This window comes from Echinops telfairi, unplaced genomic scaffold, assembly GCF_000313985.2.
Source record: "Echinops telfairi isolate 266 unplaced genomic scaffold, ASM31398v2 ScPeMD7_7469;HRSCAF=8507_0, whole genome shotgun sequence".
NCBI classification, from domain to species: domain Eukaryota; kingdom Metazoa; phylum Chordata; class Mammalia; order Afrosoricida; family Tenrecidae; genus Echinops; species Echinops telfairi.
In genome coordinates this window covers 48,300,894-48,315,033 of record NW_022111372.1, presented here as the reverse complement: position 1 = coordinate 48,315,033, position 14,140 = coordinate 48,300,894, and the positions used below count along the sequence as shown (strand labels likewise).

At 40.5% G+C, this 14,140-nt stretch overlaps 1 pseudogene; it reads right to left on the bottom strand.

Moving 5' to 3' along the window:
• Window positions 1-9,535, bottom strand: part of LOC101643864 — a 28,737-nt pseudogene extending 19,202 nt beyond the window's left edge.
• Window positions 9,536-14,140: the final 4,605 nt, after the last annotated feature.

The window sequence follows — 14,140 nt, the reverse complement described above, 5'->3', positions numbered from 1 at the left end:
ATGAGGACCTAATGCTGGGGGCTTAAGTGGAGAGGAAATGTTTTGAGAATGATGAGGGCAATGAATATACAAATGCGCTTTACACAATTGATGTTTGTATGGATTGGGATAACAGTTGTATGAGCCCCTAATAAAATGATTAAAAAAAAAAAGAATAAGCTTGGATTTTTGACGAGGAACTGTGCAGTCAAGAGGCAATGGAATGGTATATGTAAAACTCTGAAACAAAAAGCGTGTCAACCAAGAATCTCATACACTGCAAAATTATCCCTCAAATATGAGGAGGCCACCAGGACATTTCCAGATAAGGAGAAATAAAAGAAGTTCATAAAAATAAGACCTAACTTACAAAAATTACTAAGGGGATTTATTGGGACAGAGAATCAAAAACAGCAGAGTAATCAACCCGAGATTAACGTACAAGACACCACCATCTGGAAATCAAACCACTTAAAGGAGTACACAAAGTCAAACAGGATTACTCCCTAAAAATAGGGAGTCAAGATATTTTTCCACATTGAAGACAATTATAAAGTAATTGAGAGACTATAGTAGATACAAGTAATGGAGAGGAAGCCAAGTAGTTCACAAGACAGAACAGACTGCCTTAATCTTGGGAAGAAAATAATAATTAACAAGGTAAACTAGAAAAAAAAGAGGGAAAAGATTCATCAAAATGAAAGGACAGACTCCTTACACAGTAAAACAGCATGTGGTAGTTACATAATCTCATGTAAACTGGAAGGTGTAAGAGTGAAGGGGCGAGCTACAAGGTTTTTTTGTGTCAACATGGCTCCCATAGGAACATTTGGGCAGAGGTTAGCCTATCAGTCAGGCTGCAGCTTGATTGGAGAGCAACCAAGATGAATGGACCTCTACAGCTGGCTTCTTCCTTTCTCCCAGAGTGTACCTTCAAGGCAAGATGACAAGACTTTGTTTTACATACTTTGACATTTTCTCAGGAGAGAGCAGTCCCTGGAGAAGGGCATCCTGTTTGGTCAAGTGAAAGGGCAGCGAGAAAGAGGAAGGCCCTTGCCAAGATGGACGGGCACCGTGGCTGCATCGATGGACTCAGGCACAGGAACCATGGTGAGGTTGGTACAGGACCAGGCAGTGCTTCATTCCGTTGTGCTAGGTTCTCTATGGATGAGAGCTGACTCAGTGGTACCTAAGAAGAGCAACAACAATTTGCAAAGACTATTAAAAGTGTTGTGGACTGCTAGAGGAGCAAATAAATCTGTCTTGGAAGAAGTATAGCTAGAATGCTTCTTAGACGCAGGGATGGTCGGAATTTGTCTCATGTATGTGGGGCATGCTATCAGGAAAGACCAGTCTCTGGACAAGGATATGCTTAATAAAGTAGAGGGTCAGGGATAAAAAAGGAGATGTCTGATGAGATAGACTGAGGGTGATGCATGACTAGGCATGTTTTGTTCTGTTGTACATTAGGTTGCTATGAGTAGGAATCTAAATAATAACTATAGTTCTTAGAATTTACAATGGGTAGATAATTGATTATAGGTCAAGAAACGGGGGCTCAAAGTTACGAAGTCCCTTAACTAAAGTCAAGCCTGGATGAGAGTCCCATACAGCCTTTCTATATTGCTGTGTCTGTGCCATGCTACCTTTATTGCTTTGAAATTTCTTAAAAACCCTTCTGAGTGGTAAATGACCAATCATAGACAGGATTTGGTCAGTGCCAGTTCCAGGGACATCATAATCTCTTGGTCATAGTAGACTGTGTTTAGGGGCTAACTTAGATTCCATTGTCATTAAACTCTCAGGTAGAAAAGACCAAAATCAACTTAAATTGGAGTCTCTTCATTCAGTCTTGGTAATAGGTAAGAGTGGAATCATGGTGAGGTCGGAAGTCCTGGAAGATTCTGAAAGATGTCCTGTTAACTTTATCTTTATGAATGATAGAATGGCTATTCCCCAGGTAGACAACACAGAACAAAAGCCAATGTTTTCCATTCTCTATTGTAATAAAGGAAGAGCCAATTCTTTTCAGATTGGTCCATAGAACCCCTCATTCCCCAGGTTCCCCACTACCTTCCCCTAGGGAAGAATTTGTTTGTTAGAGTAACTGAGATGATCAGAGAACTTTGCACAAGGCTCCCTTCCCTCTGGAGGTTTAATTTCTAGAGACAAGGGACAGAGGTGTGGCAGAGGAGGGGGCCTCTGAGGATTTGTGAAAACGGAAGCAACTTTCCTTAGTTACAACAGGGGTAGGGGCCAAAGAGGGTGGGTGGAAGTGAGAGGTAGTTGAAAATAAAATCTCCCAGCAGTATCTGGTCCAGTGAGGGGCCTCTTGTACAGGTGAGAGGCTATGCTCTGGTTCCCTCTTTGTCCATCCTACACCCACCCTGCTTTCCTTTTCTATGAGAAGTGCATTTTCTCTCTTTGGTAGAATTATAGTTTCTGGAAAGCCTTCTCTTAACCCTTAAAGATTCTGCCACAAACTCTTGGGAGGTTTGCTAAGTTCTTTACATTGTTCAATACAAAACAACAACAACAAAAAGATAATCTGAAATGTAAAAACCTATCCAATTCCCAATAAAAAGATTCTGCCAAGATTTCAGGATGGGGTTCTCTCTTCTAGGTTTTTTTCTGTGTTCCATTTTTCAGAACCCATTGCCTCCTCATTGTTACTAACCTTAATGTATATCTACAAAACCTTTCCACAGCTCTAGTGAAGAGCCCTGGGAATTTATTGTCTCTGGGTAGGCTGTGCTCAGAGCCTACCATCACAAGATGAAAGGGAACTTTAGTATAATCCCAACAACAATGGTCTTTCTTCCTCCTGAAAATTTCTCTTCTCTGATTTTCCTAATTTTCCCCATCCTAAAGGGCCATTTTCTTCGAGGAGATGGAGGCATATAAGCTTCCCTGCACTGAGAAAGACCCTACTTGTTGATCAGAACATCAGTCCCTGAGTAGTAGTGAAGTTCATTCACAAGGACATACAGCTTCAGATTAGGATGCTGCCCTCCTGGTTCTGCATCCCTGTCTGGATTGCTCGTGTAATTTAAGGTAAGACTCTTCTTCTCTGCAGCTTATCTTTCCCCTCTTTGTTATCTTAATGCTTAAGAAGTTTTGGTCTTGATGCAACCCCACCACCATGTCTGCCCATTTCCTTGTATTTTGAGGTAGAAAACTCAGGTGTGGTTACATTTGGCTGCTAAAATATTGAGTTCTCATTCCTTTATTCTATGGGTAGAAATAGAGAAGAGCTGAGGAGTTGTCTCATCCAATTCCTTCATTTTATAGTTGGGGAGAATAAGACCCAGATAGAGAAAGTGACCACTCAGAGGTGTTAGGACAAGTGGGCACTAGTCAGTTTTTCCCAGTCTAGCGAGAATACAGGGACTGGAGCCTCTGAAATTGCTATGTGGCATCCTCTTTGGGGTACTGGAAGGGCTGTTTGTCCGTGGTGATCTTCGCTTGTTAGCTTTTGTCTGCAGGACAGGAATGAAATCCACTTACTTCTTCCCACCCCACATACACTTCAAATTTCTAAATCTTAGAAGTTAGAAACATGCTAGAAATAGCAATAAATAATAAATAGTTAAGTTGTTAGAAAGAAGTTTCTGCTTATAGTCTTCTGTCCCTAAGTGATTTTTCTCCCATTGATATATTATTTCTTATTCCCTTTCTTCTTTGAGAACCATGCTTCCATACCTCTGCTTCCTTATCAACCAGCCTGCAGTTTCCTTCTCTGAGAGAAAGCTCTCTTTGGGTCAGATTTCCTGTTGTTTCTGCAATAGGGCTCACCACCAAAATGTCCACCTGTGATTCTGCAGAGCAGCTATGTGCAACCTAGGACTCTGGCAGGGTCTGATTTGAGGGGTGCAGGCAGGCCTTCTGCCCTATTGTATCCAGAGGGTGCTGAAGGATACTTTGCATCACAACCGATAGCAGGGACTTAAGTTACACTGGTGTGGGATTTCTGTTGTCAGCTCTTCTGATTAATCCATTTAAAATATTTATTGAAAAACCAATGGATACTTCTGATAAGAGAATAAACAGCACCTTAATTTCCTTCCAATTTGAAATTTTGATCTCCTTTGCAGTGTACCTTACATTTTAAAAAAACGTTCTTACTTCAGATTTCTGCTGTCACCACCTTAATTCAGATCATGCGTGATGGAGGCTGTAGACATATTAACTGCCACCATTTACTGAAAACTTACTATGTGCTAGACACTGTAATGGGTCTTCTTCATACATTATCCTATTTTATCCTTACAATTAATATTTGAGGAAATATTTCCAATTTAGATATTATCTTAACTGAATTGATGACAAAACTGAAACTCTAAATGGTAAAGTAACCTACTCAAGGTCACACAGCTGGTGTGGTGGCCAATCCTTCTTGGGCCACCACATTGCTTCCTAGCAGTTTCTCCTGCCACGGGTCTCCCGCTGTCTCTGCTACTTAGTAAATCATCTTAAAACTGCTCCTTTGCCCAACAGCCAACAACAGTGGCTGTTTGCAGAGTCTTTTCTGTGTGAACCGGACAAACGTCTTTGTGCTTTTGAACACAAAGTCAGTTAGCCACCCTGAGAATTGATCATTCTTGTCCATGTTATACAGATGAGGTGAAAGTTTCTGGGGGGACTTACTTAAGGCCTAATGCTGAAAATCAGCCAAACCCTAGTTCTGAACAATTGCTATGTGGTATTCAGGACTAGACTCCCATCTCTGCTGCCTGTGTGGTCCTTCGGCTTGACTGTCAGGCCCAATTTACATCTGTTATCAATATTGTACCTTCTCTTGGAATTGGTCTCTGACTCTTCCTTCTATCTGGAACATCTTATTGGTTTCAGTTCAGCCTTGGCAATTCTAATTATCCTTAAGGATTCAGCTTTACTTCCTGGTCTAATTCTCTCACAGTTCTTCCAAACAAATGAGAATTTTATCCCTGGCAGGGAGATTGCATCTAAGCACCCTTTGGGTTGCCAGCTCTCCTGAGTGCTACATGTACCTACCTGTGAAGTTATGATGTGTAGTGCACAGAGAGACATGCATTCCAGGTCCTTGTGCTCAATAAACATGCCACACAGATGGGGCGTTAATTAAATTAAAAATTTGAAAACTTTTAAATTATCCTACAAGATGAATAGCTTTAATTCAATAATGAAAGATACTTTGATTTTTACTTTTTAAAGAATTATAATAAAAATAGACACTGTTGTCGAGAACTATGCACACAAATACAAAAATTTGGGTACAATTTTAGGGTTCATATACTTCCCTCATATTAAAAACCATTGATATGATGTGTGTCAATGAGGCAATACTTAATTAGTCCCCAACATATTGATTCTAGACATTAGATGCCATAAGAAAGAGGTCACTGAAGCTCTAGTGTGTCAGGAGAGCTTCCCAGAGGAAGAGCGACTTATTGAAGGGGTGGAGAAGAGGAAAGTGTGTCACTGTGAGAAGTTCCCCAAATTGCTAGCTTCTGGGACAGAAGCACTGTTTGGCTTTTTTTGCTCTTTACCAGCACCCAACATAGTGCCGAGTGCATAGTAGGGCCTTAGTAAATCTGTGCTAAATGAATGGAACATAAAGAAAGACGTTCCAGGCAGAATCTGGACAGTGCCCCGGTGGTCTCTGGCACAAAAAAATCCAAAAACAGCAGTTGCCATTGAGTTGACTCTTACCCCTGGTGACCCTTGATTGTCAGAGCAGAAACGTCTTCTGTAGGGTTTTCAATGGCTGAGGTTTCTCAAAGTAGATGGACAAGCCTTTCTTCCAAGATGCCTCTGCATGAATTTGAATCACTAACTTTTTAGCTAGCCGCTGATTGCATTAACTACTTACACCACCAAAGAACTCTTCAGTTCAGTACTATGGGGAGAAAGGCTGGGTTGGCTGGATAGGCACAGTAGGATCTGCTAACCTTGGGCCTTGTGGCCTGCATAAACCCACATCACCTGGAAGACAGCAGATTTCTTGAGCACAAGGCATTTCCATGGTTGAGGAAGAAAGTGGGAGGTCAGAGAATGACCTCGGCCGCAGTCTCCATTGGAAGCATCTGACTCTGGGGTCTGAGGACAGTTATGAGAAAACCCTGAAGGGGTGAGGGATGACTCAGCGAGGGCCAGAGGGGATTGAAGACTGTGAGTCAGGCTCAGCAGTCACAGAGCTCATTAAGATGATGCCCTCCCATCCATTTAACTCAGCCACATTTTCTCTTTCTGTTCTTCGTTCATGTTGTTCTTCTTTTTGCTGACCCTTGTCGCTTAACAGCTGCCTTTCCTGTCTCCGGTCGTCTACCTTCTCTGCTCTTTATTGCACTGTCTCTTTTCTCTCTCTTTTTTTTTTGGTGACTTCTGAGGGAAAAGTTCTAACACTTTGATATTCTTTCTTGTTTCTCTTCACAGCCTCATGTCTGTTTATCTTGTCTCTGTGTGTTGCTGTTTCCGATTATTCACTTTGTATTTCCCATCCCCCTTTGGCCTCAGTGTTTCCCTCATTCCCTGCTTTTCCAATCCCTGGATCTCACTTGCATTCTGTCCTCTCTCTACGAGGGTAGTCGCCACCATCCCCTGGGGTGAGGTCCTCAGGACGTCCTGTGTATTTGCTCCCAGGTGCGATGACTGCAGTGGGTGCTCAGGTGGCATTGGCAACAAAGGGATTCCGACCACACCCCAGAGGTAACATCGAGCATAATATCCAATAGATAGTAACTTTTTGATTAAGAATATGGATTCATTACTTTGACTTCAAGTGAGTATAATAGTTACTTGTTTTATGTGTTTGAAATATTATGATACAAGGTAAGCTTAAGGAGAAAAGACTGTCCAGATACATCAGTGACCTTATCAAGACAATTTTCACTTAAATTCAAGATACACATGCGTATATTCTATAAAATTCCCAAACATTACAGGTCAAGTAGAGTTCATATTTGATTATAATCTCCAATTCCAACTGCTTATCCATAGTTAACTTCTGCTCTCATTATTCTCTGTATCCTTTAGCATTTTTAGATTTTTCATAGTCTTGCCCACACGTGCTATTCCTGAAGTCTATCATTTCTATCAAGTGAATGGGTAAAATGTAGCCCTGCTGGAACAGTAGTTAAATGCTCAGCTGCTAGCCAAAAGATTGACGGCATTATCACTTCATAGGAGAAAAGATTCCCAGCCCTGGAAAGCCTATAAGGCATTTCTACCCTGTTCTGTAGTGTCCCTGGGAGTTGGGATGGGCTTTAATGGGTGGTCAACAGTGGTGTGGTATCTTTGTTTTCATTTGAAGGTGTCCAGTTACTTTATGAGGTAAGCTAATGGAAATATTTTACTGGATTTTCTTTTTTGAGAATTACTGCTCATTTTGTTTATCCTTTTTCATAATGAGTTGTGGGTATTCTTTATATATTTAAATATGAATCTGTTTTCAATTATACATTGTAAATGTTTTGTCTTCTTTAATAACAAGGTTATTTCTACTCTAAGATCACAAATACATTCTCCTGCATTTTCTTCTATGAATGGTGTAATTTGTTCAATTTAATGTTTTAATCTGCCAGGAATGTATTTTCATGGATGGTGTGAGGTCGTGGTCTAATTAAAAAAATTTTTTTCAAAACTGGTAGGCAATTATCCTCATTTACTGAGTAGGATTTCCTTTTCTGAAAATAACAAAAAGACAAACAAACCAACACAAATCTATAGGGACCCTCTTTTGAAAACGCAAGCAACAAACTCACTGTCAGCAAGTTTATTCCAACTCCTAACGACCCTATAGGACGAAGAGAACTGCCCTGTGGGTTTCAGAGGCTTTGCATCCTTATGGGAGCGGAAATCTGCATCTTTTTCCTGAGACGTGGCGGATGGGTTCACACAGCTGGCCTAGCATTCAGCAGCCCAAGGAGTAACCTACCAGCCATAGAAAATAAAACCATTCCAGCGGGTTTCAAGGCTGTAAATACGTATGGAAGCAGACTGCCCCATCACACACTGCTGGTGGGGTTCAACCATTAAGCTTATGCGCCAGCAGCTAAGCAGCTAGCAACAGCGCTGCTTGAACGACTGCCCCCTGGGGATCCTTTTTCTTTCCCTCACTCATTGCCACTGGCCGATCGATCTGTACTTCTAGGGACCCTGTAGAACAGGGTAGACCTGGCCCTGTGAGTTTCCTCCCATCTTTCTCCTGCCGACCTTGCTGTTAGCAGCCCAACCGTAACACTGTGCCGCTAGGGCTGCCCTACAGTTGTTTAACTCCATTGTGTAGACCAGATTGCAACTCTTTATACATATGAGTTCAATTCTGGATGTTCTCTGTTCTATTAGTCCATTTCCTTATTTCTTTACCAAGACCAGATTCTTTTAATTACTATGTAATTATTTAATTATGACCTGTTATAACATTGTTGTTCGGTGCCATTGAGTTGCTACCAACCCATAGCAACCCATGCACCATAGAACGAAACACTGCCCAGTCCTGTGCCATTCTCACAGTTGTTTGAGCCCATTGCTGCAGCCACGGTGTCCGTCCATCTTGTTGAGGACCGTCCTCTTTTTCGCTGCTCCTCGGTTTTACCAAGCATGATGACCTTCTCCAGGGACTGGTCTCTCCTGACAATGTGTCCAAAGTACCAGAGACCACATTTCTCCATTCTTGCTTCTAAGGAACATTCTGGTTATACTTCTTCCAAGACAGATTTGTTTGTCCTGTTGGCAGTCCATGATACTTTCAATATTCTTCCCTAGCACTGCAATTCAAATGCATTCCTTCTTCTTTGGTCTTCTTTATGTGATGTCCAATTCCGCATGCATATGAGGCAGTTGAAAATATCATGGCTTGTATCAGGTACACCTCAGTCCTCAAAGTAACCTCCCTGCTTTTCAATACTCTAAAGAAATCTTGTGCAGTAAATTTACCCATATGGTAATGTATTTACCTATATTATGATAAATTTCATTATATATTATTTCATATACAACTATATAGTACTTAATGTTACATTTTTTTGGAATTACATGTATACAATTTGGGGCTCAAACTGCAAAGTTAGTGGCTCAAAACCCTCTGGGAGAAAGATAAGGCTTTTTGTTCTCATAATGGTTTACATCCTTGGAAACCCACAGTGGCAGTTCTACTCTGTCCTGTAGGGTCACCATGTGTCAGAATTGACTCAATGGCAGTGAGTTGTTTGAAATACACAATTAAATATCCAGCTATCTATATATACTCTCCACTTTGCCTTTTTCACTGAACAATATAGTTTGGAAATGATTCTATATCAACATATAGAAAGCAAGACCTCATTCTGTTTCACATTTGCAAATAATTCCATTCTTTATTTACCTTGATCCTGTTGACAGATCATTAGATTGCTTGTCTTTTTTCTACAGTATTGACATGTGAGAGCCTTGAACTCAATTACCGCGTTGTTCTTCTGGGTCTCCCAACTTTGGTGCCTTTGGCAGAGTGAAGTTTTACCACTTTTATATCACTAGTTTCAATGGAAAATATTGAGTTTTTCTTCTTTATCAGGTTGCCACTGTACACATGCAGCATTAGCAGGTTTTATTGTAGAAACAAATCAACACTAGACTGTATCTGTAAGATGATTTCTTTTTAAGTAGAATTTGCTTAGTCAAATGGCATTTTTATTTTTTAAAGAACTCTTTGCTCTTTTTAATAGCATATTGTGTTGGTTTTGTGTTTCCCTATCTCATTCCATGGTAATGTTAATAATTTTAAAAGTTTTTCCTGCATAGTCTCTTTTTGAATCCATATTGCCATTTTGTTTTCCTTTCCTATGATGGAAATATTTTTCAGATATCTGCTGAACCTTGGTTGTCAGTTCAAATTAAAGCCATTCACTGCCATTCAGTTGATTCCAACTCATAGTGGCCCAATATACGGTTTCTGAGACTGTACACGGAGCAGCTGGTGGGTTGGAACCACTGGCCTTGCAGTTGGCAGACCAATGTCTACCCCACAGCATTACCAAGGTAATAACAATTGGGTACCTGAGCAGGTGGGTGGGACATGTCCATAGAAGTTTCACTTTCAGTGATATGACTGCATTGTGTTATTTTAAGATTCCAGTGTCTTTAGATGTTTCATTTAGAGCTGGTCAGATTTTCTGGAGCTGTGGAGGACAGGGGACTAGTGTTATTTAATTTCCTGCTTCAATGGAAGAAATCTGGGTCCTGGGAACTGAGTGAGGGCTCCCCTGTCCTCACACAATTCCTTTGTGTTCACAGCACCTCTACCTCAAATCATTCTGGTGACATTGGCCTTTAAACCCTTGGCCCTCTCCTCTCTGGAGAATTAGTCTCCTATTTCGTGTCAGAATATAGGATAGGCAGGAACCAATTACAAGGATCTACATGTGACCTCCTCCCTGGGGGATGGACAACAGAAAAGTGGGTGAAGAGAGATGTCGGACAGGGCAAGATATGACAAAATAATAATTTATAAATTATCAAGGGCTCATGAGGGAGGGGGGAGTGGGGAGGGAGGGAAAAAATGAGGACCTAATGCTTAAGTGGAGAGGAAATGTTTTGAGAATGATGAGGGCAATGAATGTACAAATGTGCTTTACACAATTGATGTGTGTACGGATTGTGATGAGTTGTATGAGCCCCTAATAAAATGATTTTTAAAAAAAGGTGGGTAGGGGAAAGATGAGGGTGGGAGGGGAAGGGGGACCCACTCCCAATGAACGATGCATAACACACACCCCTCCCCATCTGAGGGGGACGAACAACAGGAACGTGGGGGAAGGGAGACAGCGATTGGTGTAAGACGTGATACTAATAATTCTTAATTCATCCAGGGGTCATGAGGGTGGGAGGGGAGAGAGAGAAAAGAGAAGAGCTGATATAAGGGCTCAAATAGAATCTTCAGAAAATGATGATGGGAACATGTATAAATATAATTGATGTATGGATGTTATAGGAGCTGTAAGAGCCCTCAATAAAATGATTTAAAACAAAAACCTTCTAAAAGAGAGGAAAAAAAGAATGTAGGAGGGGCAGAGTATATGTGTGTAGAGGGAGGGATCTGCACACCCACAAATTTCCTCAGTAGACTTTCAAGCCATCCTTGCTTTCCTGTTTTTTAAAAAATATTTTATTAAGAAAAACTTTATTCTGAAAAGAAATCTTTTTACTATGAATTAAGTGGTTTATGAGCTGATCATGAGTTTTACATCCAATAAATTATACACATTTGTTTTAACTCATTCATTGCAATCTTCTCAATGTACCACCACGTATCCCACTTCCTCTCTATGCGTCCTGTTTCCATCTCTCCTTCTTTCCTAACCTTCTATGTGTTGCCCTTGGATAACTGCTGCCCTTTAGATCTTCAGTTCCAACCCTGAGGGGTGACTAACAGCCATAGTCTTGGTAGTTCCAGCAGTCTCTATCCAACCAGTAAGACTGGTCTCGTTTATAATTTTGAGCTTTGTTCCACACTTTTCTCCCACTTTATATAGGACCTTCTAATGGGATTCTTTTTGGAGTATTTTGCAGTGGTAGCCAGAAATCATCTAGTCCTTCTTGTTCCAGGCTTGTGGAGGCTGATGCTTGTATGGTCCAATACTTCATTGGGCTAAAAGTTTTCATGTACCTTTTGATGATGGAGCCCTGGTGGTTTAGTGGTTATGAGTTTGGCTTCGATCCACAAGGGCAGCAGTTTGAAACCACCAGCCATTACTCGGAAGAAAGATGGTACTTCCTACTCCATAATAAGTTACAATCTTGAAACTGGAAAGAAATGTTTTTAAACTGATGTGGTAGCGATTATACACCGTAGCTTATATGATTGAACTATGGGGTGGTATGATGTATGGATTAGCTCCTAATAAAACAGTTTGTTTTTTAAAAAGTTATGATCTTGGAAATTCACAGGGGCAGTTCTGCCTTGTCCTACAGGGCATGAATTGGCACCGACTCAATGGCAAGGAATATTTTAGAGTTTGGTGCTTTGATTTCCATCATCCTTTCCTCTGTACGGAGAAAGATCAATGGTCGAACCTCAGATGGCTGCTCAGGAGCCCTTTATGATCCCCGATGCTATTCACCAAATTAGGATGCAGAACATTGTCATTGAGAACTTCGTGGGGCAATTGATTTTGGTGTCCCCTGCAACTGTTGTTCTGATCTCCCAGGCCTATTGAGTCATTCCCTCGAGGTGTTTGGTTATGTCTAGGAAGTTTTCACAATTTTTTCTCCTGTATGTGAGCACATGTGTTGATATATTTTCAGAAACTACCCTCTACAATCTACATATTTTCTTGGCTATCTTCCCATTCTCCCTCCCACACCCATTCAGCGTGTTGTGGATCCTCTACTCCAGAAATGTGTTTGTAACATTCTTTGCCTCTGTTGCCATTAAAGCCTGTAAACCTCCCAATGTCTTATTCTACTTCCATCACTTCTTGCCCACTTCTCTTTTATTATATGTTGCCTTCCCCTTCACCCAAACTAACATTTATCTGCCCACTAGCCAGTGACTTTTCCTCCTCTTCCCCTCCTACTCTTTGTCACCATCAAATAATGTTTCTTTTAATGTAAACTTTTCCCCTCCAATTTCTATGCAATCCCTACTTTATCTCATTCTTATCTCTATTTGCATTGGTGCCTGCTGCCATCAACTCCTGAGTCCTGGACCGTTTGTGGTGCACATCAGTCTGTCTCTTTCCTCCCCAGCAGCATAGAACTCGGTCTTCGTAGAGCTACCCGTTGGTTATACTTTCAACTTATTGCTTTCAAAATGTTTGTTGCCTTTCCTCTTGTTCTCATTGCATTTGTGCCATCATTTATTCCAGTGGGAATCTTGAAGGGAATAGTGATACTTTTTCCCATTTTAACTCAGAGTTCTTTATACATTACAGTTCTTAGGACCCTGGTAATTGAGGATAATCACTGGATAGCCTCAGGCTACTGAGATTGGAAAATAGAGGGCTCAAATTCTCTCTTCATTCCCTGTCACACAGATAGAATTATTTCTGCAAATAAGACTTATCTATGTGACCCTTTATTATATTTCAACTTTGCTCCTTGGAATGAAATCGGTTCAATGAACTCCTTATACCAGTCTGATCAACAGTTCTTACTGTGGGTCTTGGCTTGCAGTGAACGGCCTTCCCCGTAGAGGGTGTTTTGATGCTCTATACTTGCATGTGTCCTCTTCCCACTGACTTATCCCTCTTGCTCATTCTAAACAGCTTGTGGTGTACCTCCATATAAACTGTAATGTTGGCTTTCAACTGATCCTAACTTTGTCAAATATGAGTTTGGGGTTTCTATTTTCAATTTTCCTGGCTGTTTTTGTGTGACTTCTGAGGGAAATATCACTATTTCTGTTTTTAAGCTGGAAGTGTCCTTTTGGAATTTTAATTGGGGCCATAGGGATTTTATAGATTAATTTTGGGGAGAATCTGAATCCTTACAGTGTTGAGTCTATCTCTCCAAGAATCTGCATATCTTTCCATTTCTTTAGACTTTCTTTTTTGTCGTTCAGTAAAGTTATTTCCCTCTGTGTATTTTTTTGTAATGCTTAATAATTTGTTTTGCATTAGCATTCTCTCCTAGCGAATTTGCAGTTGTGAATGAGATATATATTTTTATATACTTTTACTAATGAGTTATTTGTATTATATGATAATTTTTGTTCTGATCCTGTATCTAGTGTAAGTGCATTAAAAATAAACTATATTTCCATGTTCCTTGCAGGAAATATGTCAAGTTCAAAGAAATTGGGAGAAAAATAACCCTTATCCCCACTACCTTGAAGGAACTAAATATCTTGGCATATTTCCTTCTAAGCTGTAGAAACATTTAGGAATCCCCCCTACACACACACACACACACACACACACACACACACACACACACATACACCGCACTGCTCAATACCTCAAAATGTCATAAACAGTCCATTGACTACACATCAGTTTATAATGTAATTGGATCTTCATTTACTTAGCTAGTCCATAATGTTGTCTCTAATTTTTCATGTATAAAACCTCTAAGGAAATACTTTGAGTTTAACTATCTGACAAGGAGATATAAAAACAAACTTTCCTCCATCTTGGTTTTACCACTTATGAAATGGGCATAGCGATCATCCCCACATTTCAGGGTGGTGATAAGAATTGGGTGC